Here is a 27157-nt window from a genome sequence, read left to right as displayed (position 1 = left end):
TTCAGTTGTTATTTCTCATTTCCTATTCACATCATGCTAACATTCTTTTGCTTTGTGATTTTGCAGTTCTTTCCTTGATGCTGTGACCTCACCCTCCACCCCACCACATCCAGCCTCAATAATCCCTTTCATAGGGAAACTCAGCTCTTTTGGAGAAGATAGCGGACCACACTTCAGATCACCATAACAACATGTAGCTAGGAAATTGGAAGGCTTGTAGGAGGGAATATATAGGCTGATGGAATCTCTCTCTGTTGTTATTTGAATATAATGGTACCTGATTATCTGTTTATAGTTTTGAATCACCCATAAAAACACAATTATAGTATTTGAACATATTGCATGTTCTTTATATTTGCAGCATCTAACAAGGCATGATGTATATAGCTAAATACCATTTGAGAATTAATGAGAAGATTAATGAATCAATGAATATGATATCATAATAGATTTTAAAAATTATTAAATCAGGAGGTATATATTGTTTCCTTGGAAAGATTAAAATATCTACAAGAAATTTAATATGTCTACCTCATAGATTGTCAGAAGAAGTACATTGCCCAGAAAAATTATTATCATAAAAAAAGAAAGAAGTAAAGAAACCCAAGAAAGCAAAAATTTAGGAACCAGTCAAATCAAAGGTCCTGGTTTGGGCAGTAAAATCAATTTGTTAAGACCCTTTATAAGTCATCATACTTCATAGATACAATTTATATAATGTATATGCAAAAATGTATAGACATGCAATAAAAAGATATACAAACAAAACCATAAGCCAAAATATATCTAAAGATCTTTTGGCAATCAAAAACTACACAAACATTAAAACCTTGTAAAAAAAAGTTAATAGGAAACATGAAAGTCACATAATTTTAGAAACCAAAGACATGAAACATTGTCTCAAGATCATGTTCAGAATCAGTGTATAACATGCTTGACACAGTGTAATTCAAGCTGATAGTGCCAAATTATTTTATTCTATGTGTTTATCAGTTTAATTATTTCCCACATGTAAAATAATAGGAAAAATTGAAATTGGCTTCTTCGCTGTATTTGTCCACAGTACAGAATTGAAATATGGGGAATCTACTTAATCAGAGCATTTTATCTGATGCTTTGTTTCCTATCCTACAGCACTGTTAAGAACTATGGTCATAATTACGAGGTTAACAAAAACCAAGTAATTTATACTATGAACACAGATTAAGATGAATTTGTAAAATAAGAAAATATTTCCTTATGTGCCAAACTTGTCATCAAAATTTTTTTCTGTCTGGTTTGTTAAGTTTTATCTACTGTTTGTGCTCAATAATACATTTTTCAAATTTCCTTGAAAATTTTTCATTAAAAATGAAATTAATTCTTTCATACATGTATATGCAGATATATATAAAACTAAGTCATACATAACTTATAATTGATTACTATAAAAACAAGCTATATTTTGAAATGAATTCTTACTAGTTTAAATATGCATGTGTATCAAAAGGACACAAAAATGGATGCAGAAAACATTAATTTAAAGTTCATTTCATGAACAAGCAGTGAATACATTCATGTGAATAAGAAATGGACTCTCTTCTGTCATGCTCTTGAACAGCACTGTGTGTTTCCCTTCTCCTCAAAGGCAGCCAAGTAAGAGCTAATGCTGTAGATCAACTTTGCCTTTCTATTCAATCTTTTATTAAAATAATTTTAAATATGTACAAAAATAAAATTTATACACTATCTCTTAAGCGCAAAATTGTCACAGATTGCTGAAAATGTAAGATCATTATTTATTACTTTGTCTCAATTTATTTGAATGCTCAAATCTTAGCTCATATTTGTTTTAACAATAGAAATCAAGTAGAAAATTAAGAGAAATGTAAATACTTGTGAGTAGAGAATAGGAAATACATCTTTGAGATGATTTGTGCTATATTCTGAATAATTTATTTCCTAATAATGAGATAAATGTCCTATTTATGACCCACATGATTCCTTCATGAGTATGCTTTTAACTTCTAATACATGAGAACATCTATTTATTATCTTCAACATATCAAATTGCTGAGTAAAGGTCCAAGTTGATGCCAGGCAATGTGGCAATAACTACTAATAAATTAGATTGTCTCAGTACAAATTTAAAGTGTTTTCAGTACTGTTTGAATTTACTTTTCTGTGGGGAAAACAGACTCATATTATGCTATGAGTGAGCAGGTTCATTGAAGTAATAACCATAAATGCAAATATCACCATAGAAAACACAACTTTCAAAGCATCTATAGTCTGTCTTCATAATAGCACAGTATGTAGTCTGAATTCATAACAATTTTATTCAAAACAATAAGTTTGTGTTCACACTTGATCATCCTCAATCCTTACAACCCATGGTCAAATCTTTTGGTAGTGGGCTCATCTAAATCAGTTTTGCCATCAAAAGTGGATGAAATAGTCATAAGTATTCTCTAGAGAGACTTGCTATGAAGCAAATAAATTAGATTTTTCTTTTGAGTAACAAGTGAATGCAGGGAAGAAGTAATAGGGTTCTAAAATTGTCACAAACTCCACTCTAGCTACTTTAACTCACCATGGGATAATTTAACCTGTCTTCTAGCATCCAGTTATTCTTCTTTGGTCAGGGAAAGAATAGATATTCACAATCACCATGAAAAGTCACCTTGAATTGCAATATGAGAACTTGGTTAATTAATATTTTCCAAGACAAACCCATCTTTTACAAAATTTATGCCTTCAACTGGGTGGTGGAAATCAATTTGCATTTTGACAACATTATAATCACTTAGTATATACTCTATATACTCAAACAGTGTTCACATGAACAAAATCTCTCTTCAGTGTGCTATTAACAACAACAAAAAGAATCTTGACACTACTTTGTCTGCCTTTTCAGGCCCTTTATTACCTAATTTCTGGATGAAAAACCAGTCAGCTGAATACAATCTGGTCCAAACAAACAGGGTAGGGTATTTTAAAAAATCAGAATTCTGCAACATTTATACATGTGTAGCCCTCAATATCTAAATCCCTTGATATCTGTAGGATTGAAGTAAGCCTTTACACAAAAACCCCAAAGGGATATTTAGCAGCTTCAAGACACAGATGCTAATACAATTCAAGATAATTCACATGGAAGGAGGAAAAGAGCGGCTGCTTTTTATCTTTACTGGCTGCATGATATCACATTAATACATGAATAATTTCTTATGCCTATGTCAGTACATATGCTTGAGGGTGGCCATGTGTAGGTGGAGGGGAATGAGAATGAACACAAGATAATTTGAATGAAAATCTATGATTTTCCTATTATTTCAGATTGTTTCTGCTTAAGGTCTGTTGGGAAGAAAAGCATTTCTGTATAGAATATTTTAATCACTCACACACACATGCATTCATATGTTTCTTTATTCATTTATAGTTTCATAAGTTTACAGTACTTAGTACCCCCCAAAGCAGGCACATAACTATGAAATAGATAAAGCATTAGATAACATGGACTCTGGTTTTCAAAAAATTTATTTTCAAGTGAGATTGATGATGAATATTATGACATCAGAGAAACTCATAAAAAGTACAGGTAAACTTTTTTTTACTGAAATTTGACAAAGGTACCTAAAACATACATTGAAAAAAAGACATTTTTTAAAAACAAATGGTGTGGAGAAAACTTGTTATCCACATATAGAAGAGTGAAACTAGACCTTTATCTTTCATCCTGCACAAAAATCAATTCAAAGTAGAACAAAGACCTAGGAATTAGACCAGAAACCTATAAAACCCCTAGAAGAATATGTAGGGTCAACACTCCAGTATATAAAACAGGCAATGACTTTCTCAGTACGAGCCCTAAACTCTGGAAATAGTCAAAAGTTGATTAATTAGATGACATAAAACTAAGGACTTCTCCAAGTTTGTATAAATATGCCAAAATATACTGTACTATAATATGTAACTAAAAGGAACAAATGAAAGCATTTAAACAAAATTAAGGACTTCTGCAGAGCTAAAGAGACCTTTAGGAATATGAAGAAAGAATGTACAGAATGGAAACAATATCTTTGGTAGCCACTCTTCTGACAGAGGATTAATATCAAGAATAAATGAAGAACTAAAAAAACCCATAACACCACAAAAAACAAATATCCCAATTAGTAAATTGGGAAATGAAGTAAACAGACAGTTTTAAAAAGAAATGTGAAAGGTCAATAAATGTATGAAAATATTCAACTCATTAGCAATTAAGAAAATGAAAATCTTGGGGCTGGGGATGTAGCTCAAACGGTTGCGTGCTCGCCTGGCATGCGTGCAGCACAGGTTTGATCCTCAGCACCACATACAAACAAAAATGTTGTGTCCACCAAAAACTAAAAAATAAATATTAAAAAAACTCTCTCTCTCTCTCTCTCTCTCTCTCCCCCCTCTATCTTAAAAAAAAGAAAATGAAAATCAAAACTACACTGAGGTTTAATCTCACACTAGTCAGAATGACAGTTTTCAAGTATACAAATAATAATAAATACTGAGAGTAAGTGGATAAATAGGAACACTTTTACATTGTTGATGGGATGGTAATGACTACAACCATTATGGAGATCAGTATGCAGGTTCCTCAAAAGACTAGGTATGAAACTACCACACGACCTATGTATACCACTCCTCAGTAGTTATTCAAAAGAATTAAAGTCATCATACTATAGTGACACATTCATACCCATATTTATAACAATACAAACTATAAAACTAACCTAGATGTCCATCAAAAGATGAAGCAAGAAAGAAAATGTGGTGTGTATACACAGTGGAATTTTATTCAGCCATAAAGAAAAATAAAATTATGTAATTTCCAGAAAAATGGATGGAACTAGAGACCATTATGTTAAATGAAATAAGCCAAAATGAGAGCGTCAAAGTTTGTTAGTTTTCTCTCACATGTGCAAGGTACAGAGGAAAAAGGAAAAGAAATGTGGGGGGTTTCCACATAGGTAGAGAAGGAGTGGCAAAGTGCTAAGGAGTGATATTGGCCAAAATATATGGTTATATTGTGTGCATGTACATAACAACAAATCCCATCATTATGTACAACTCCACTACAACAATTAAAAATGTGGAAAAAAGTATAGAAATAAGTGTGTGGGTAGCATGTACAGTACTTTGTCAGTTTTGTTCATTTGGTTCCTTTATTTTTTAATTATTTTGAATTATTACTGTACTAAAGTTTGGATTTGATTTTGTAGTATTTAGCAAGCCCTTAACCCCTTAATTGAATCAAACTTTTAAAAATGAAGTTTTATTGTGTATATCAAGATTTACAAGATGATGTGTTAGGATACATCACAAATAGCAAAATAGTGAATATAGTGAAACTGAAATCTTTTATCTCACAGTTATTTCTTGATGGAATAATCTTGTTTTGTACAGATAAATATATCTAAATTTGTTCATTCATTCGAAAACTTATTATATATAGCATGCTTCCAATTTTGACTAATACTGTTACTATAAACAATCATGTACAAGTTTTTGTTTTCACACATGATTTCAGTGATGTTAGATCTACACATCAGAGTTAAATGCTGGGACCTATCATCATTACAATTACTGAGAAAAGGTCTAAAGTTTTCACATCTATGATACAATTTTACATCTCAACAGCAAAAAAAAAATGAAAAGATAAAATATGGTATGTATGCACAATGGAGTGTTAGTGATAAACAGAATGAAATTATAGCAGTTGCTGGCCAATAATGGAACACCATGCTAAGTGAAATATGCCAGCCTCAAAAAGTCAAAGGTCAAATGTTTTCTTCAATACACAGAAAAACTAGAGGAAAATAATGGAAAAAGTGGGCTTGTGGGAGGAATCCCATGAAAATACAAGGAAGATCTGTGGAGTAGAGGTAGGGATTGAGGGGAAGAGAGCAGGAGTAAGAAAAGTAATGAAATGACCAAATAAAGCTATGCATGTAAGTAAATATACCATATGCAATTTTATTTTTGTTTATATGTATAAATCATCACTTTAAAAACAAACAAATATAAGGAAGACCAATAGAGTAGATGAAAGTGAACAAGAGAATGAAGGAGAGAAAGGAAAGAGAAAATACTGGGAACTGAAGTGGAGCAAGTTACATTCCATGCATGTGTGACTATGTCAAAATTAACACCACTATTATGTGCAAATATAATGCACTAATAAAACATTTTTTAAAAGACTAGGATAAGAATCACTGTATGACACAGCTATATTGCTCTTCAGTAATTATCCAAAAGAATTAAAGTCAGCATACTACAGATATTCCTACTATAGTGACACATAGTGAATACCTATTTTTTTAGATGTATGGACACAATACATAGTTTATTTATTTATTTTTATGAGGTGCTGAGGATTGAACCCAGTGCCTCATGCATGCAAGGAAAGGGCTCCACCACTGAGCCACAACTCCAGCCCGAGCACATCCATTTTTATAACAGTGAAATTCATAATAGCCAAGTTATTTAACGAGTCTTGGAGTCTGTTGATAGGTGAATGCATAAAGAAAAGGTGAGAGATCCAACATGGCGGCGGGCGCGGAGAGATCAGGTCTCTGACCTCTTCAGCTGTGCGGGCATAGGGAGTCATAATCCGTCTAAATGCTGTTTGCTCAAGATCACTAGGCAATGCTGAGCTGACGTGGATCTGGGGCGAACAGTCTGGGCCTCTCAGAACACACACCAAGCCCGGATCGGCTGAATTCAAGCTCCTGTTCGCCTGCTTCTCGCAGACAAACTGCTGTGACTCAGCACTAAACGATCCCGCTGAAACAACTGGTCAGCCCTTCTGATCCTATGGAGGTTAATGCCAACCGAGCCTTCATAGGCAGTGGCCACAGGATTGAAACGGGGCTTGGGAGAGACCGTCAGGACCCACCCGTTGCATTGGTCACCCGGCAAAGGGAACGAACTGTCGCCATTTGCATGGGATACCACCATGGCAGAGAACTGACATCACCAGAATGTGGCGGAGGAGATAACTTCATTGAAACCAGTGGCGACAGGTGTGTAACCCCCTAGCCTTCCCTCTCCACACAGCGGGGAAACCTTAAGGGCCCCTCCCAGCTCTCCCGTGAGCGTGATAGCCAGACCGAGGGAATCAGGAGTGGCGCGGGACCCGCGGCATGGAACTCTCTGCTACTGCTCCCACCAGTGCTGACAACTGAGGTCTCTTGCACCAGCTACCGGGGGCGTGGCTACCGGAGGGCAAGCAAAATTTGCTGAGGGTTCTCAGCCCCAAGCTCTACAAACTTAGGGTGTGAGGGAATGGCAAACAGGGAGAGTGTGCCCAGTCGTTCATGAAAATAGGGCTCCCGGGAGCAACAAACCTGGTGTGTAGCCAGTATTGTGGTGAGCGTCACTGGTGAGCGGGGCCTGGCTTGAGGAAAAGTGGGGAAGTGACTAGACACAAGAGAAGGCCCTAGACACTCAGGATTGTAGACCTGCCCAGTCTGGGAGGAGGAGCTGCTGCACAGTGATTGGTTCCTGCGTATTGAGAGGAGAAGCTTGGCCCGGTGGGCACAGCTCCACCTACTGGAAGAGAAGTTAATCAAACTCTAAGACTGCATTTATTAATTGTTTTTTTTAAATTTGGGTTGTTTTTCATTTTCATTTTTTTGTTGTTGTTTTTTAATTTTTTTTAAATTTAAATTTTTATTTTTTAATTATTTTTTAAATTATTTTTTCTTTTTTTAATTTTCTATATTTTTTCTTTTGCCTTTTCATTTCTTTTCAATTTTCTTATTCCCCCTTCCTTGAATTCTACCTGCTTACTCTCATTCTCTTTAGTGACTTCTTCCCTTCCCCTCTAATACCTTTCCTCCCAAACATCAAATAAATTTATAGGAGTAAACAGTAACTCAGCAGTCAAACAGAACAAGAAGTAACATGAGCAGCATGAAAAAGCAAGGAAGAAAAGGAGTACAAACAATGCAGGACAGCCTAAATATTCAGGAGGACCTAGAGGCATCAGAAAAATGGTCAAATAAAGAAATCAAGGAATACCTTAGACAGATGGAATGGAACCTTAAAGAGGATATGAGACAGCAAATTCAAACAGTGAAAGAACACATTGAAAATGAATTACATAAACAGATAAAAGAAGAAGTTAAGCATCTTTATCAGGAGATAGAGATTAGAAAAAATATCAAACAATAATTCTAGAAATGAAGGAAACTATAAACCAAATTAAAAACTCAAAAGAGAGTATCACTAACAGAGTGGAGCAAGTAGAAGCCAGAATGTCAGATAATGAAGACAAAATATATCATCTTGAAAAGGTCTAGCCAACTCAGAAAGGCTGGTAAAAAATCACGAGAAAAACATCCAAGAGATATGGGATAACATAAAAAAAAACAAACTTAAGAGTCATCGGGATAGAGGAAGGTATAGAGATTCAAACCAAGGGAATGAGTAACCTGCTGAATGAAATAACTACAGAAAACTTTCCAGAAATAAAAAAGGAAACGGATATACAAATTGTAGATGCATACAGGACACCGAGCATACAAAATCGGAGTAGACCAATGCCAAGACACATTGTTATGAAGATATCCAATATACAGAACAAAGAGAAAATATTAAAAGCTACAAGAGAAAGGAGGCAGATTACATTCAGTGGTAAACCAATAAGGTTAACAACGGATTTTTCATCACAGACAATGAAAGCGAGAAGATCCTGGAACAACGTATTTCAAACACTGAAAGACAATGGATGCCAACCAAGAATTCTGTATCCAGCAAAATTAAGCTTCAGGTACGACAACGAAATAAAAATCTTTCATGATAAACAAAAGTTAAAAGAATTTGCAGCCAGAAAACCAGCATTGCAAAGCATCTTGAGCAAAACACTACACGAGGAAGAAATGAAAAACAATAACCAAAACCATCAGTGGGAAGTGCCTCAGTAAAGACAGAGGGCAGGGGGAAAGCTAATCATGGAGAAACAAACTAAATTAAAAAAAAAAGATAAATAATCAAACATGGCTGGAAGTATAAACCATATATCAATAGTAACTCTAAACGTTAATGGCTTAAACTCTCCAATAAAGTGACATAGGCTGGTAACATGGATTAAAAAAACAAATCCAACAATATGCTGCCTCCAGGAGACACATCTGATTGGAAAAGACATACACAGGCTGAAGGTGAAAGGTTGGGAAGAAATATACCACGCACACGGTCCTTGTAAGCAAGCAGGGGTGGCCATCCTCATATCGAATAAAATCGACTTCAAGACTAAGTTAATCAAAAGGGATAAGGAAGGACATTATATACTGTTAAAAGGAATCATTCACCAACAAGACATAACAATTATCAATATTTATGCACCAAATAATGGTGCTGCGACGTTCATAAAACAAATTCTCCTCAAGTTCAAGAATCAAATAGACCACAACACAATAATTATGAGTGACTTCAACACACCTCTCTCACCATTGGACAGATCCTCCAAACAAAAGTTGAATAAACTATAGAACTCAATATCACAATCAATAACTTAGACTTAACTGACATATATAGAATATATCAACCATCATCAAGTGGATATACTTTTTTCTCAGCAGCACATGGATCCTTCTCAAAAATAGACCATATATTATGCCATAGGGCAACCCTCAGTAAATATAAAGGGGTGGAGGTAATACCATGCATTTATCTGATCATAATGGAATGAAACTGGAAATCAATGATAAAAGAAGGAAGGAAAAATCCTACATCACATGGAAAATGAACAATATGTTACTGAATGATCAATGGGTTACAGAAGACATAAAGGAGGAAATCAAAAAATTCTCAGAGATAAATGAAAATACAGACACAACATACTGGAATCTATGGGACACAATGAAAGCAGTTTTAAGAGGGAAATTCATCGCCTGGAGGTCATTCCTCAAAAAAAGGAAAAACCAACAAATAAATGAGCTCACACTTCATCTCAAAGCCCTAGAAAAGGAAGAGCAAAACAACAGCAAATGTAGCAGAAGGCAAGAAATAATTAAAATCAGAGCGGAAATCAATGAAGTGGAAACAAAAGAAACTATTGAAAAAATTAACAGAACTAAAACTTGGTTCTTCGAAAAAATAAATAAGATAGACAGACCCTTAGCCATGCTAACAAAGAGAAGAGGAGAGAGAACTCAAATTACTAACATATGGGATGAAAAAGGCAATATCACAACAGATGCTACAGAAATACAGAAGACGATTAGAAATTATTTTGAAAACCTATATTCCAATAAAATAGAAGATAGTGAAGACATCGATAAATTTCTTAAGTCATATGATTTGCCCAGACTGAGTCAGGAGGATACACACAATTTGAACAGACCAATATCAATGGATGAAATAGAAGAAGCAATCAAAAGACCACCAACCAAGAAAAGCCCAGGACCGGATGGGTATACAGCGGAGTTTTACAAAACCTTTAAAGAAGAATTAATACCAATACTTTTCAAGTTTTTTCAGGAAATAGAAAAAGAGGGAGTTCTTCCAAATTCATTCGATGAGGCCAACATCACCCTGATTCCAAAACCAGACAAAGACACCTCAAAGGAAGAAAACTACAGACCAGTATCTCTAATGAACCTAGATGCAAAAATCCTCAATAAATTTCTGGCGAATCGGATACAAAACACATCAAAAAAATTGTGCACCATGATCAAGTAGGATTCATCCATGGGATGCAAGGCTGGTTCAATATACGGAAATCAATAAATGTTATTCACCACATCAATAGACTTAAAGATAAGAACCATATGATCATCTCGATAGATGCGGAAAAAGCATTCGACAAAGTACAGCATCCCTTTATGTTCAAAACTTTAGAAAAACTAGGGATAACAGGAACTTACCTCAACATTGTAAAAACTATCTATGCTAAGCCTCAGGCTAGCATCATTGTGAATGGAGAAAAATTGAAGGCATTCCCTCTAAAATCTGGAACAAGACAGGGATGCCCTATCTCACCACTTCTGTTCAACATAGTTCTCGAAACACTGGCCAGAGCAATTAGACAGACGAAAGAAATTAAAGGCATAAAAATAGGGAAAGATGAACTTAAATTATCACTATTTGCAGGTGACATGATTCTATACCTAGCAGACCCAAAAGGGTCTACAAAGAAAATATTAGAGCTAATAAATGAATTCAGCAAAGTGGCAGGATATAAAATCAACACACATAAATCAAAGGCATTCCTGTATATCAGCGACAAATCCTCTGAAATGGAAATGAGGACAACCACTCCATTCACAATATCTTCAAAAAAAATAAAATACTTGGGAATCAACCTAACAAAAGAGGTGAAAGATTTATACAATGAAAACTACAGAACCCTAAAGAGAGAAATAGAAGAAGATCTTAGAAGATGGAAAAATATACCCTGTTCATGGATAGGCAGAACTAACATCATCAAAATGGCGATATTACCAAAAGTTCTCTATAAGTTTAATGCAATGCCAATTAAAATCCCAATGGCATTTCTTGTAGAAATAGAGAAAGCAATCATGAAATTCATATGGAAAAATAAAAGACCCAGAATAGCAAAAACAATGCTAAGCAGGAAGTGTGAATCTGGCGGTATAGCGATACCAGAATTCAAACTATACTACAGAGCAATAGTAACAAAACCAGCATGGTACTGGTACCAAAACAGGCGGGTGGACCAATGGTACAGAATAGAGGACACAGAAACCAATACACAAAACTACAACTATCTTATATTTGATAAAGGGGCTAAAAGTATGCAATGGAGGAAGGATAGCATCTTCAACAAATGGTGCTGGGAAAACTGGAAATCCATATGCAACAAAATGAAACTGAATCCCTTTCTCTCGCCATGCACAAAAGTGAATTCAAAATGGATCAAGGAGCTTGATATCAAATCAGAGACACGCCGTCTGATAGAAGAAAAAGTTGGCTACAATCTACATATTGTGGGGTCGGGCTCCAAATTCCTCAATAGGACACCCATAGCACAAAAGTTAATAACTAGAATCAACAAATGGGACTTACTCAAACTAAAAAGTTTTTTCTCAGCCAAAGAAACAATAAGAGAGGTAAATAGAGAGCCTACATCCTGGGAACAAATCTTTACTCCTCACACTTCAGATAGAGCCCTAATATCCAGAGTATACAAAGAACTCAAAAAATTAGACAATAAGATAACAAATAACCCAATCAACAAATGGGCCAAGGACCTGAACAGACACTTCTCAGAGGAGGATATACAATCAATCAACAAGTACATGAAAAAATGCTCACCATCTCTAGCAGTCAGAGAAATGCAAATCAAAACCACCCTAAGATACCATCTCACTCCAGTAAGATTGGCAGCCATTACGAAGTCAAACAACAACAAGTGCTGGCGAGGATGTGGGGAAAAGGGTACACTTGTACATTGCTGGTGGGACTGCAAATTGGTGCAGCCAATTTGTAAAGCAGTATGGAGATTTCTTGGAAAGCTGGGAATGGAACCACCATTTGACCCAGCTATTCCCCTTCTCGGTCTATTCCCTAAAGACCTAAAAAGAGCATGCTACAGGGACACTCCTACATCGATGTTCATAGCAGCACAATTCACAATAGCAAGACTGTGGAACCAACCTAGATGCCCTTCAATAGACGAATGGATAAAAAAATGTGGCATTTATACACAATGGAGTATTACTCTGCATTAAAAAGTGACAAAATCATAGAATTTGCAGGGAAATGGATGGCATTAGAGCAGATTATGCTAAGCGAAGCTAGCCAATCCCTAAAAAACAAATGCCAAATGTCTTCTTTGATATAAGGAGAGTAACTAAGAACAGAGTAGGGTCGAAGAGCATGAGAAGAAGATTAACATTAAACAGGGATGAGAGGTGGGAGGGAAAGGGAGAGAGAAGGGAAATTGCATGGAAATGGAAGGAGACCCTCAGAGTTATACAAAAGTACATACAAGAGGAAGTGAGGGGAAAGGGAAAAATAATACAAGGGGGAGAAATGAATGACAGTAGAGGGGGTAGAGAGAGAAGAGGGGAGGGGAGGGGAGGGGAAGGGGGATAGTAGAGGATAGGAAAGGCAGCAGAATACAACAGACACTAGTATGGCAACATGTAAATCAATGGATGTGTAACTGATGTGATTCTGCAATCTGTATATGGGGTAAAAATGGGAGTTCATAACCCACTTGAATCAAAATGTGAAATATGATATATCAAGAACTATGTAATGTTTTGAACAACCAACAATAAAAAATTAAAAAAAAAATAACGAAATGTAAACTCTTCACATCTTCCCTTTGGATATCTTGAAACAAATAGCATCATTTTGTTACTCTTATCATAAGATTTTTGCTGGTAATACAGAGATCTCAAATATTATCTCCACATGTCTTGTTCAGAAGCTTTAGTTGCTGCCACAGCTTCCCTATGAAAACTGAAAAGATGCTATTGTATCCCATTATTGACTTTTAGTATTTGTAGTCACTGAAGACTGTAATGGATAACTATGTGGAGAAAATAAGAAGCATGTCTTCTCCATGTTAGTTGCCCTTGCTATTCACCCCAAGCACCTTACATAAACCCTGCCTGAGCTCCTTGTTCCTGAGGGCATACACCATTGGGTTGAGGGCAGGGGGTATAACATTGTGTAGCACGTTGAGTAGAACTAGGATGAGGGGAAGTTTCATTCCTCCACTATGAGTGACAGAAACAACAACAATGACAGTGTAGAAGAAGAGAATTAAGATGAGGTGGGAAGTGAAGGTATTTAGGGCCTTGGATGCAGCTTCTTTGGAGTTGAGCTTCAGTACAGACTGAAGAATCAAAACATATGATACAATAATCAAACCCAAATCACTTCCCATAATAGTCCAAGCCAGAAATATCTGATTGATACTGTTAATTTTCCTGTCATCACAGGAGAGGCTAGTGACTCCAAGATTAGTACAAAAACAGTGCTCAATTTGATTATGAAGACAATAATTTCTCTGAGCAGCTAAGATGGGCACTGAAATTGAAAGCAGACTGTTTCTAGTTGCCATGAACATAGTTGCTTTGATCATTAAAGTGTTAGTAATGATTGATGGATATCTCATTGGCGGCAAATGGCTACATACCTATCTATAGCCATGCAGACAGACAAAGATGCCTGACTCCATGGCCACAAAACAATGGATGGCATACATCTGAGCAAAGCACTCAGGGAGGCTGATGGCCTTAACATTAAACCATAAGATGGCCAAAATCTTGGGCATGATGGTGGTAGCCAGGCCCACGTCCACCACGGCCAGGATGCCCAGGAATTGGTACATAGGCTGATGCAGACTTGCTTCTTGGTGGATGGTGGTCAGGATCAGGATGTTGGCCCCAAGGGCTAAGAGGTAGAGCAGAGCCAGGGGAAGTGAGAGCCAGTGCTGCCAGCTGTGGATGCCTGGGAATCCCATCAGAACAAACTCAGAGACCTGGAACTGAGGTCTGTTGGAATCTCTGAGATCCTGGAACATCCTTTAGTAATAGAAAGAAAAAAAAAAGGTGAATGTTACACCTCTTAACTGTCAGTGTGAGAGTGTTGGAAATTGTCTAACCCAGGATCATAATATTAAGGAGAATTTAGTCTCTTTCATGTTCTCATCCTTTCACTTACTTATTTTTACTTCTTTCTTATGAAAAAAAGTAACTCTAATAGGAGACACAATCCATTCATTTATTCTATAAACCATTTTAAAATTCCATAAATCAGGTAATATTTTTTCCATGTTTCTAATTAAAGAACTGACTATTAGAGAATATCAGGACTGTGTTAAAGATCATTCATGTTATAGGTCGCAATAGCAGCAGAAGATGAAGGTGATCTGATATCACAGTCTGACTGTGAGGTTTAGGTTTGCTAATGAATTGGTTGCTTTAGAGATGTAAAGTGAAGACACAATAAAGGTTTTTATGTATGAAACTTCTGCTGCTGGAGGTTACATAGTAACTTTTTTTAAGTTATGTACTTGAGATATTAGGTACGTGTGTGTGTGAGTGTGTGTGTGAGAGTGTGTGAGTGTGTGTGTGTTGTATGTGTGTAGAGATACAAATTTAAAGAAACATGTATGTTATAATTAATTATGGTGGAATTAAGCTATACATTGAGATGCAATTTTAATAGTTAATATTTAAATGGTATTGGAGTCTCACACACTCTGGGCAATCACTGCAATGCTGAGGTATATCCCAGCTGTGCACAGTAAAAACACTTCTTTAGCAAGAAACAGACCAGCTTCTCTTATGCTCCCTGAAAATTGTATTCTCCTTTTCTCCTCCCCAAAGGTAAGCAAAATGTTAAGAGCTAAAATGGTAGATGACCTTTATATTTTTATAGAAAAAATTTATTCCAAATTTTTAAATATCTACAAAATAAATGAAATAGTATAATATATCTATCTCTTATCTTCAACATTGTCACTAATTGCTGAAAAAACTACAATCTTTACTTGTTCATTTCTGTCTTAGCTTTTTTCTGCTGTTGTCTAAAGAGCTGATGATAACAATTTTAGAGGAGGAAGAGTTTATTTGGGGGCTCACAGTCTTGGAAGTCTCAATCCATAGATGGTCGACTCCATTACTCTAGGCTGGGTGGAGGCAGAACATCATGGCAGAAGTGTGTGTCAGAGGAAAGGCATAGGGAACAAGGCACTGGGAAGCAGAGAGTGAGCTCCACTCACCAAGAGCAAAATATTTACTCCGTAGCCAAGTCCTCAGGGATGCACCTCCTCCAGCCACACCCTACCCTACATTTACCACCCAGTTAATCCCCATTATGGGGATTAATGTACTGATTAGGTTAAGGCTCTCGTAACTCAATCATTTCACCTCTAAACTTTCTTGCATTTTCTCACTCATGGGCTTTTGGGGGATACCTCATATACAAATCATAACACACTCTCTCAATAAATTCGACTTAAGAGTCAACTCTTAACTATTATGTGTTCATGTAACACAGACTAGTGGGAAAACATAGATGCCATGAGTTGATAATAGGATATACGTAGCTGGGGTGAACTGTGTTGTATTCTCAAGAGTTTATATCTCCAAACTCTCTCTAAATATCCTATCTATGTCCCTCATCACACTTTATAGTTATAATTTTAATTGATAATATTGGTTTTATTGTAACAAAAGTCTATATTTCATCTTCAATGTTCTTTTAAATTTCTGGGTTAAAAATCCAAACTGATACCAAATAATATAGAACTAAGAACAAATTAAATTAGACATTTTACAGCACATTTAAAATGCTTTTAATACCATATGACTTTACATTTCTGCAGGGACAATGGGCTCACATTATTCTGTGTTAGGTCCACTGAAGTAATAACTCTGAACAGGAGCATCACCACAAAGTATTATTTTGAAAGCATCTAGTGTTTTTTCTCACTTCAAAGCCCATAATGGTAAGTTTATTTCCTCACTTGATCATAGTCAATTTTTGCAACCCAAGTTCTTCTGTCCACGTGACAGTGGGCTCATTCTAGTCACTTCTGCCAAGATGAGTGAAACAGAGTCATGCCTAAGTCTGGGTAGAAAAGAACAATTTAATGAGATTCTGCTCTGGATGGGCAAGGAAGGACAGGTAAGAAGCAACAGGGCTCTGACCATAATTATCAACGCTTTTCTAGCTATGTCTTCTTATCATGGGTGATGCTATTACAGAGTGCATGAGAATTACAATCCACCACACATATTGAGCCAAATAGAAAGGGGGAAAAAGTCCTTTAATGAACATGCCTGGCAAGTGGCTGGGAGCAGGCTAGCACCTCAAAGAACTCCCAGCACCTGAATTTTGGAAGTATAGAGTTCATAAAGGCAAAAATCACAAAAACAATTGAGCACATATAGGTCAGAAAGAGTCTGTTGAGACAGATATTTTGATTACATGAGAAAATTGTTTGATTACACATTTCAGAGTCATCTTTGTTCTATATCATGGCCATAGTCAGGGATTCAGAAAAGTCCTACTGTACTGTCAACAGAGATCCAGGAGGCTGAAAAAATAACCTGTTAAGCAACCATAAAATGGAGTCAGGTCATAACAAAATGGCATTACTTTGGTTCTTTTCCATTTCAATTTATACCTGATTGCCACCATTTCTAATAGTGTCAATTTGTCTAGGGAAAACAAATATTCACACTCATTATGAAAAGTGGCACTGAATAGAAATCTAAGAATTGTAAAAAGTAAACATTTTCAAAGACAAAAGCAATCTTCGCAATGCTGTCTGTGTTTGAACTAGGTGAGTGGAATCAAAAATGTATTTCTGAGAAAAAGCTATCAGTCAGGATATATTCAAAGCAGCTCTGCACATTAGCAAAATCTCTCACCAATGTATCTACTAATATCAACAAAAAATACTTTTTAAGTAGTACTCCTTTCCCGTGTCCTTTAACACCTCATTTCTGAATGACAAAACAAGGAGATGAAAATGATCTTATCTAGCTATTCTGGGTCTTGTTCAAAACATATCAGAATCTACAGTATATACATGCCTGGTACTCACTGTCTAAATCTTTTGATATCTGTAGAATTAAACTGAGCCTTTAAAGGAAAATGTATCTTATATATCCTGAAGTATATAACAGCATTGGTGTGTAAACAAGATTACTCTACGGAAGAGGAAAAAGATTGCAGAGCTTTCTATGGCCTGTGTGATAATACATAAAAAAGTAAAATAATTTCATTTGCATGTACCTATGTGCATGTTTTCACATGAGCATATGAACACTGAAGGGAGAATGATCATGTTATTTTTAATAAAAATCATGATTTTAATGGCATTTTCAAGAAATTTCTTTGTATTTAAGGCCTTGTGAGATACAGATAGAAAAGTATTTAAGTACAGAATGTTTCAATCATTCACATTTGTAGATTCATATATTCTTTTTGGTTTCGATGTTGTTACTGAGTTACTTAGGCTATTTCTAAAACGTGCTAAATATCACATGGATCTCTGTCTTCAAAATTTACTTCAAATTTTTTTTATTATACAATATAGTTTGTTTCATTTTGTCATGTATTGTACATGCTTATAACATGGTTTAATCAAATTCACTCCCTATTACCTTCCCTTTTCTTCCCTTATCTCTCTATGTTGATTCCCTTACTTTACACTAATCTTGTCATATTTACATTCATGATATCCTTCTCCCCATTTGTTCTAGTTTTGTCATATGAAAGAAAATATGCAATATGTGTCTTTATGACTTTTTTTGCTCAAGATGATGATCTCTTTTGCAGGAGCAAGTGGCATAATTGCATTCTTCTATATTCATTTTATTACATTTTAAAAAATAATGTGATTGAATAATTTGAAATTCAAAAGTCAGACTAGGAACTAAAAAAATCATCACATAACATGAGTTCAGGTTTTCATAAAATTTAATTTCAAATGAAGCTGGTGATAAATGTTATTACCTTGTAGAAATTTATCAAAAGTTTGGGTATTATGCACACTTAAAAAACTTAATGCAATTAAACATTGAATGTTTGAGATAGTAATGATTATAGTGAACATACTACTAATAAAACACAATAAGTGACCCTAATTTTATATCCCTTTACATTAGTACCAAAATTATGGCCAACCTGTATATTTTTATTAATTAAAAAATTAATATGTGAAATAAAATGTGTTTGAAAAGTTATATATAACTCTTACATTGTATAATGTAGACATGTCTTCTGAGACATTTCTTAATATATAATTATTATGTTTAAAAATATTTTGGTTAATAACATATTAAACCATAAATTTTATCACTTAAAATTGACATTATATTTTAAGCATATTCAAAAAAGGATTATTCAGTTTCAGTATAACTCATCCAAGGTACAGTGTATATTTATATGTTTTTTAAACCACTCTCCTATTCATAGACATCTATATTCTTTTATCTTATAGTATATGATAAAACAAATATATATGCAGAGAACAATTTTAGCACAAATCTTAAACTATTTTTATTGAGATGAAAAGTCTATAAAATAAAAGTGACCACTTTACCCACGTTAAAATGTTCTTTGAGGGACTTTTAATACATTAACAATGTTATGCAACAATTGTCACTATATAATTACATAATATTTCCATCACTCCCAAAGAAAACTTCATAACTATTAATTAGTATCTCCTTATTGTCCTGTGCCCCCAACCCATGCAAAAACAAATTTGCTTTTTGTGTTTGTGGACTTAACTTATTCTGGAAAACCACATAAAAAGAATCACACAATAGGTAGACTTTTTGTCTGGCTTTCTTAGTATAATGTTTTCAAAGTTCATGTCACAGGCTGTCCCAGTACATCTTTTCTTTTTAATCCAGAATATTGATGCAATTCATAGAACCACTCTTTTTGTTTACACATTAGTTAACTAATGAACATAGAGATTCTCTACCCCTTTTAGCTAATAATACTACAATAAATACTCAGAAATAAGATTTAGTTTAAACACCTGTTTTCCATTATTTTGAGTATGTGCTGTGTCATATGCCAATTCTGTTTAACATTTTGAGTAACTGTCAAATGTTTTCCTTCAGACACTGTGTCATTTTACATTTTTTATATCAGTGTACCACAAATCTGATGTATTCAAAGTGTTAAGTCCATTTTGTGCTACAATGATTGGATACCACAGAGTGAGCAATTTATGAACAACAGAATTTGATTTGGTTCACAATTTTGGAGACTGGAGAGTCCATTCCAATGAAATGCATCTGGTCAGAGCTTTCGTTTTGTGTCATAACATGGTGGAAGGTATCACATGGGTAAAAGGAAGGGACAAACTTATCCTTTAGAATGACCCTTTTCAGGCAATAATGAACTCATTGTCATATAATAACATTAATCTATTCATGAAGCAGAATCCTTAAACATCCCAGCTTTCAACGCTGTTGTTTTGAAGAATAAGTTTCTGACCAATGAACTTTGACACAATGAGGACACATTCAATCCATACCATTCTGTACCTGGTCCTCAAATTCATGTTTTTCTCACAAGCAAACTATATTTACTTTATTCTACTAGTCTCAAATGCCTTACTTCTACCCAGATCAACTCAAAAGTCTCATCTATATCAGATATGGATAAAACTTGGGGCACAATTAATCTTGAAGTAAACTGTCTTCCAACTGTGATTCTGTGAAATCAAACAACTTATGAACTCCTATAATGTAATAGTGGGTCAAGGATAGGATTGACATTCGCCTTCCAAAAAGGAGAAAAAGGCAAAAAGAAAAGAGTAACAGGCCTCAGGCAGGAAAGCTTTCAGGAGGTTTCTTGAAAGAAAGGTAGGATGTGAAAATCTCTTCCCATATTTTTAAATTATGTATATACACAAATTTCTGAGGGATTTTTCTCTCAACTTGTGTCTCTAGGATTTTTTCAATTTTGAGTGAGAGAAGGCAACCCAGGAAATAATTGGGTTGGGAAAGCTCTAAAGATTAAATAATACTAAGTGATCAATTGATTGATTAGCTACCAGAGGAGAGAAACTTGAAGTTCTTACATCTCTGTGTGTTTGACTTAGATAGTCTGAGCTGTGTTACATAAAGGGGAGGGAGTATGAGGCAATTTTCTCTTTGACAGTCTGCAGAGTAGCCTATCTCTCTCTGGGTAACCTTAGTAATAGTCCTCAAAACACTCCTTCTCTTCCTCCCAAACTCACATAAACCTACCTATACGAGTCAGAAATCCACATGATCTTTTAATTCTTGGTTGTACAAGATTATTGATGAATATGCCTAGTTTAGTAGTATTGAACAATACACATTCATAAACTACTTCCTGCAATGACAACTTTACCTACATGCAAACTAGATCCAGGATTACTTTATATATTTCACAATAAAAATTTAATAAGTCCTTATATAATAATTCCAACATGTTATAAGTTATTTTAAGTATGTTACATGTTTAAAAATAATCCTGATAACAACCCTAATTGAGTTATGTGACATTATTTTTACATTTTATAAATGCAGAAACAGATGCACACAATATCATGAAACATGTTTGAGATCACAGAGTTAGTATATTGGATAAATGAACTTGGAATTCATATGCTCATGATTTCCCATTGATATTATCTATATCCACAATAGTTACAGGGCTATTTTACTTCTCTAAATAGATTAAATTCTCTTTTAGCCAAAGTTTAGCAGATTTTGAGACCCATTACAAATATAATTTTAATAAAAACACATTGTCTAAGAGCACATTTATTATAATGTCAACAAAAGTAATAGTACTGCATTTGGAGGGGATAACTGGGAATTGAACTGAAGGGCCCTTGATCACTGAGCCACATTCCCAGCCCTATTTTGTATTTTATTCAGAGATAGGGTCTCACTGAGTTGCTTAATGTCTTGATTTTTCTGAGGCTGGCTTTGAATTCATGAGCCTCTTGCCTCAGCCTTCTTAGCCATTAGGATTACTGGTGTGTGCTACTGTGTCCTGCATTAAAATTTTTTTGTTAGTTATATATGACAGTAAAATGCATTTATGCACTTTTATATGTCTTACATAAATAGACTATAATTTACCATTTATCTGATTGTAGATTTTTTAGAATCACACCAGTCATGAATCATATATGTATATAAGTAGAATGTTTGATTCATTTTAATATCCTTCCTATCATTTATCTTCCTATCATTTATCTGATTGTAGATTTTTAAGAATCACACCAGTCATGAATCATATATGTATATATGTAGAATGTTTGATTCATTTTAATATCCTTCCTATCCCCATGTCCTCTCCCTTCCCTTCACTCCCCTCTATCTAAACTAAAGTAACTGTCTTCTTCCCTAGTCCCTCCCTATTGTAAATTGGCATCTGTGTATCAAAGAAGAAATTTGGCCTATGGTTTTTTTTTTTTGATTGGCTTATTTTGCTTAGCATGATATTCTCCAACTCCATCCATTTATCTGCAAATGACATAATTTCATTCTTCTTGAAAACTGAGTAACATCCTATCAAATATATATATTACATTTTCTTTATCTATTCGTCAGTTGAAGAGTACCTAGGTTGGTTCTATAGCTTAGTTATTGTGAATTGAGCTGCTATAATCATTGATGTGGCTGCATCATTGTAGTGTGCTGATTTTAAGTCCTTTGTGTATAAACAAAGCAGTGGGATAGCTGGGTCAAAGGATGGCTCCATTCCAAATTTTCTGAGGAACCTCCATACTGCTTTCCAGAGTGGTTGCACCAAATTGCAGTGCCACCAGCAAAGCATGTGAGTACCTTTACCCCCAAATCCTCACCAACATTTATTGCTGCCTGTATTCTTGATAATTGCCATTCTGACTGGAGTGAGATGAAATATTAGAGTAGCTTTGCTTTACATTTCTTTAATTGCTAGAAATGTTGAACACTTTTTCATATATTTGTTGATCAATTTTGTGTTAGAAGGGTCCATAGCAATACCACTCCCTGATATTTATTCAAAAGAATTAAAGTCAGCATATAATAGTGATACCTGCTTACCAATTTGTTGACTTGACTGTTCCAGCAACAATTTGCAACAGCCAAGTTACAGAACCAACCTAGGTTTGACAACAGATGAATGAATAACAAAAAGATGTGGTATATATACACAATAGAGTTTTGTTAAGAAAAAAGTTAACCAATTCACAGAAAAACAGATGGAACTGGAGAACATTATGCCAAGTGAGATTTCTCTCATATGTGGAAGCTAGAGAGAAAAAAGGAAAGAAAAGGGACCTCATGAAAATATAAGGGAGACCAGTAGACTAGGAATTGGGGGATCAGAGAAGGAATGAGAAAAAGAAGTGAGGCACAGGGGAGAGAGATATACCAAATTATGTGTTGTGCATATAGGAATGTATCACAACAAATCCCATTATTATTTATACTTATAATGCATAATTAAAAATTACAAATTAATAAGCATCCACTTTTTTCATTTGCATATGGACATTCTGTTTCACCAAAATATTTTATTGAAGAGGCCATCCTTTTCCTGTTGTTTATTCTTTCCACCTTGTTGAAGATCAGTTGATCCTACAAGTGTGGGTTTATTTCTCAGCTCTCTGTTTTCTTCCATTGGTCTATGTCTATTTTTGTCCCACACTGTTCTTATTCACTATATTGTTTTAATGAGTGGAATTTTATAAGGAATATTGAAATAATTAAGTATGAGTGCCCAACTTTATTCTTCTTTCTCAAAATCATTTTGGATATTCAGATTTCTTTGTGGTTCCATATGAATATTATGATTGTTTTTTTCAATTGCTATACAAATTTTACTGTGACTTATAGATTGTGATGTGTCTATAGATCACTGAATACTATGGGTATTTTAACAATACCATTTTAACAATAGCAAGTCTTCTAATTCAGGAATATGGAACATCTTTTCACTTTTTTGTATTATCTTTAATATTTTCAGTTTGATTTTGTTTTCACTACTCAAATATTTTGCCTGCTTGGGTAAACTTATTTCTAGGGATTTTTATTCATTTCTATATTATTACAAATAAGATTGTTTTATTTATTTTCTTTTTGGAATATTTGTTTAGTGTATAGAAACACCGCTGACATTTCTCTGTTGCAAAGTTAGCAGACACATGTTTTTAACAGAAGTTTAAAATTCAGTTTACTCTATATTCCTTCTATAATTGGCTTACTTAATGAGGAATTAATATGAAAAGATCATTTTATCCAGTTTCTCATTTCCTTATTGTATCAATAATTGGAAATATGCTAAAACAAATGGATTTTGATCACTTCTCATGTGGTTCTTAGAAAAAAATATATTTATTGTTACATTTGGTTAAGAAAACTACCTCTCTTTCCAGAGTTTGTGCTTTTTTTTTTTAATTTTTTATTGTTGGTCAGAGTTTGTGCTTTTTAAGGGTCTGTTGGAGAAAACTAAGTGTCCAATTATTCTGTTGTGAAATACCTTTGTATGTGACCAGACTAGGAAAGACATATTGTCTAAAATTATGGTTCTATCAAGATGCCTAAAGACTTCAGACTCATAATAATAAATACTTCACGGGGTACATTCCATCTTCCTTTTCAGTAAGAAGTCATTGAAGAAAGCCATTTTTAAAAAAAACTATAAAAATATAGACGAAAGATCAATAGAGTAGAGGTAGGTATCAAGAGAGAGAGAGAAGGTGAGGAAAGGAGAAGTACTGAGGATTGAATTAGAGCAAGTTATATTTCATGATTGTATAATTGTGTCAAAATGATTTCTAATGTTATGTATAACTAAATTTATATAACTAGAAGAAAGAAAAAAAAAAGAAACATGTAGTTGGGCATGGTGGTACATACCTGTAATCCCAGTAGCTCGGAAGAGAGGTTGAGGCAGGAGCATTACAAGTTCAAGGCCAGCCTTACCAACATAGAAAGGCTCTAAGCAACTTGGTAAAACCCTGTCTTAAAATAAAACATATAAAAGGCTGGGGATGTGGCTCAGTGGCAAACCACCCGGAGTTCAACCCCCACACCATTCCCTCCACCAAAAAAAAAAAAGAAAAAAGAAAAAAAAAGAAAAGAAAAAAGAAAGAAAGAAAGAAAAAAAGACAAAGAAAATAAATATGTAGCACATATTTCCAGAAGAATGTCACTACTAGCCATCAATCTGGAAATTACTATTTGAAAACAATACTCAGATAACATTATTACACTTTATTCAATTTTCCCTAGGTCTTTTTAAAGGAAACTTGGTGTACTTATTAGTCTACTTTTTCACAGATATCAGAAGGTGAGAAATTCATAGAAAATTGCTGGGCATGCCAGTGACATTAAAATTTCCAAGGCACTTTTGGAAAATGCACTATTCTACAAGCTCCATCTGTATGTGTATGTGTGGTTAAAACAGATGTATTATCTTACACAGCTAAGGAATTTACCATCTCCTGAAAAGAAACAGGCAAATTTTAGATATAATTATTTTCTTCTCTTCCCCTTGTACATGCTTATTTATTTATATGTTGTGGGACTTGGTGTCCTTAGAACCTGAAAGGATCCTCATGACACAGTCTCATATCTGCTTAGTTTTCACCCCATAGACAACAGGGTTCATGGTGGGAGGCAAAAGCATATAAATATTGGCCATGATGATGTGACAAGATGGAGGGATTGTGTGGCCTCCAAAGTTATGGGAAAAGAAGGAGAAGAAAGCAGGACTCTAGGAGAAGACGATGGCACAGATGTGGGTGGTGCAGGTGCTGAAGGCCTTTTGCTGAGCATCTGCTGAGGAGAAGCTGACCACCACCCAAAGGATCATGGTGTAGGAGACTGTGAAGAACAGGATGTCAAAGCCTCCAATAAGGAGGGCTACCATTAAACCATAGATGGCGTTGACCTTGACATTGCCACAGGATAAAATTTGGCTACAGACATGTGGTCACAGTATGTATGAGGGATGACATTGCCTCTGCAGTAGGGAAGGTGCTTGGTGAGGAAAGTGAGCAATACCCCTCTTAGGAAGGTGGCGAGCCCAACCTTCCCAATGACATCATTGGTGAGGAGGACTGAGTAGTGCAGAGGGTAACAGATGGCCACATAGCAGTCCAGGGCCATAAGCATGAGCACCCCAGACTCCATCCCTGTGAAGGTATGGATGAAGAACATCTGGACCAGGCATTCATCAAATCCAGTTTCCTTGAGGCGAAATCAGAAGATGCAGAGGACTTTACGGATTGTGCTAGAGCATATGACAAGGTCAGTTAGAAAAAGCATAGCCAAGAAGTAGTACATGGGTCTGTGCAGGGAGTTCTCATAGAGTATGAGGTAGAGGAGTCCACAATTCCCAACCACAGCCACAACATTCATGGAGCAGAATGAGAAGGAAATCCAGATGTGCATGTCCTCCAGCCTGGGATCCCATTAAGAATGAATGAAGCTGAGGTTACATATGTTTTCTTCAGGGTCAGCATGATCAAACTAGTATGGTCACTAAACAGCTTAAAATTACATGAGTTTCCTAAAGTAGGAAAGAGAGAGAGAGAGAGAGAGAGAGAGAGAGAGAGAGAGAGAGAGAGAGAAAGCATAGATTATGGTTACTGTCTTCCCCCATCCCTACTTTATAAAAAATTACATAGAACATTTTCATGATCAGACAATCAAATTTTTCTGAGTGCCAAGGTACAGCTTTGTTTGCTTATTATTTGTTGTTAATTCATTGATTCATTCAATAAGTTCTTATCAAGCAATCTAAGTGTTTATCAGAGAAACTGATTGTACATCAATTACTTTAAGCGGCAGATTCACACCTTCATAATTTATAATCAAGTATAATAAGGAATTTTTGTTAGAATACCTTATTTAACTGTTAATTATTTCACACTCACTATGAATGTGATCCTAAAGAAGAAGACTTTGATCACCTCACTGATGAGCCAACAAACACAAAATTAAAAACACTTTTAGAATTCTTAATTAATGACTCATGACAAGCAAGGTGATGTGTACAGTAATTCTAGGAACTCATAAAGGCGGGAGGATGGAAAGCTTGAGGCCAACCTCTGCAATTTATTCAGGCTCTAAGCAACTTAGTGAGACCATATCTCAAAATAAAATATAAAAAGGGCTAGGGAGAAAGATTAATAAATTGTATAGAATCAAACTAAAAAACTTCTTCACAGCAAAGGTAATAATGAAGAATGTGAAGAAAGGTTACTGAATGGGAGATAATATGTGCCACCTGCACCTAAGATAGAGCATTAATCTCCAGGCTGTATTAAAACACACACACACACACACACACACACACACACACACACACAGAGAGAGAGAGAGAGAGAGAGAGAGAGAGAGAGAGGGAGAGACAGACAGAATCCCAAATAACCCAATCCAATAATGGGCAAAGGAATTGAAGAGACACTTCACAGAAGAAGAAATATGATTGGTCAACAAATATATGAAAAGTGTTCAACATCTCTAGCAATTAGAGAAAAGCAAATCAAAACTACACTGAGATTTTATCTCACTCCAGTCAGAATGACAATTATTAAGAATACAAGCAACAATAAATATTGGTGAGAATGTATGTGTGGTGGGGGAAATACACTCATACATTGCTCATGGGACTGCAAATTGGCTCAACCACTCTGGAA

General features: G+C 35.1%; 2 pseudogenes; both read right to left on the bottom strand.

Annotated features, from left to right (window-relative positions):
- Window positions 1-13561: 13561 nt before the first annotated feature.
- On the bottom strand, window positions 13562-16396 carry LOC114098552 (olfactory receptor 56B2-like; annotated as a pseudogene).
- Window positions 16397-25080: 8684 nt separating this feature from the next.
- On the bottom strand, window positions 25081-25978 carry LOC114098475 (olfactory receptor 52N4-like; annotated as a pseudogene).
- Between the last annotated feature and the right edge of the window lie 1179 nt (window positions 25979-27157).

Source organism: Marmota flaviventris, chromosome 9, assembly GCF_047511675.1.
Source record: "Marmota flaviventris isolate mMarFla1 chromosome 9, mMarFla1.hap1, whole genome shotgun sequence".
Taxonomy (NCBI): Eukaryota; Metazoa; Chordata; class Mammalia; order Rodentia; family Sciuridae; genus Marmota; species Marmota flaviventris.
The sequence above is the reverse complement of the archived record's forward strand: the minus strand, read 5'-3'. Positions and strand labels throughout refer to the sequence as shown.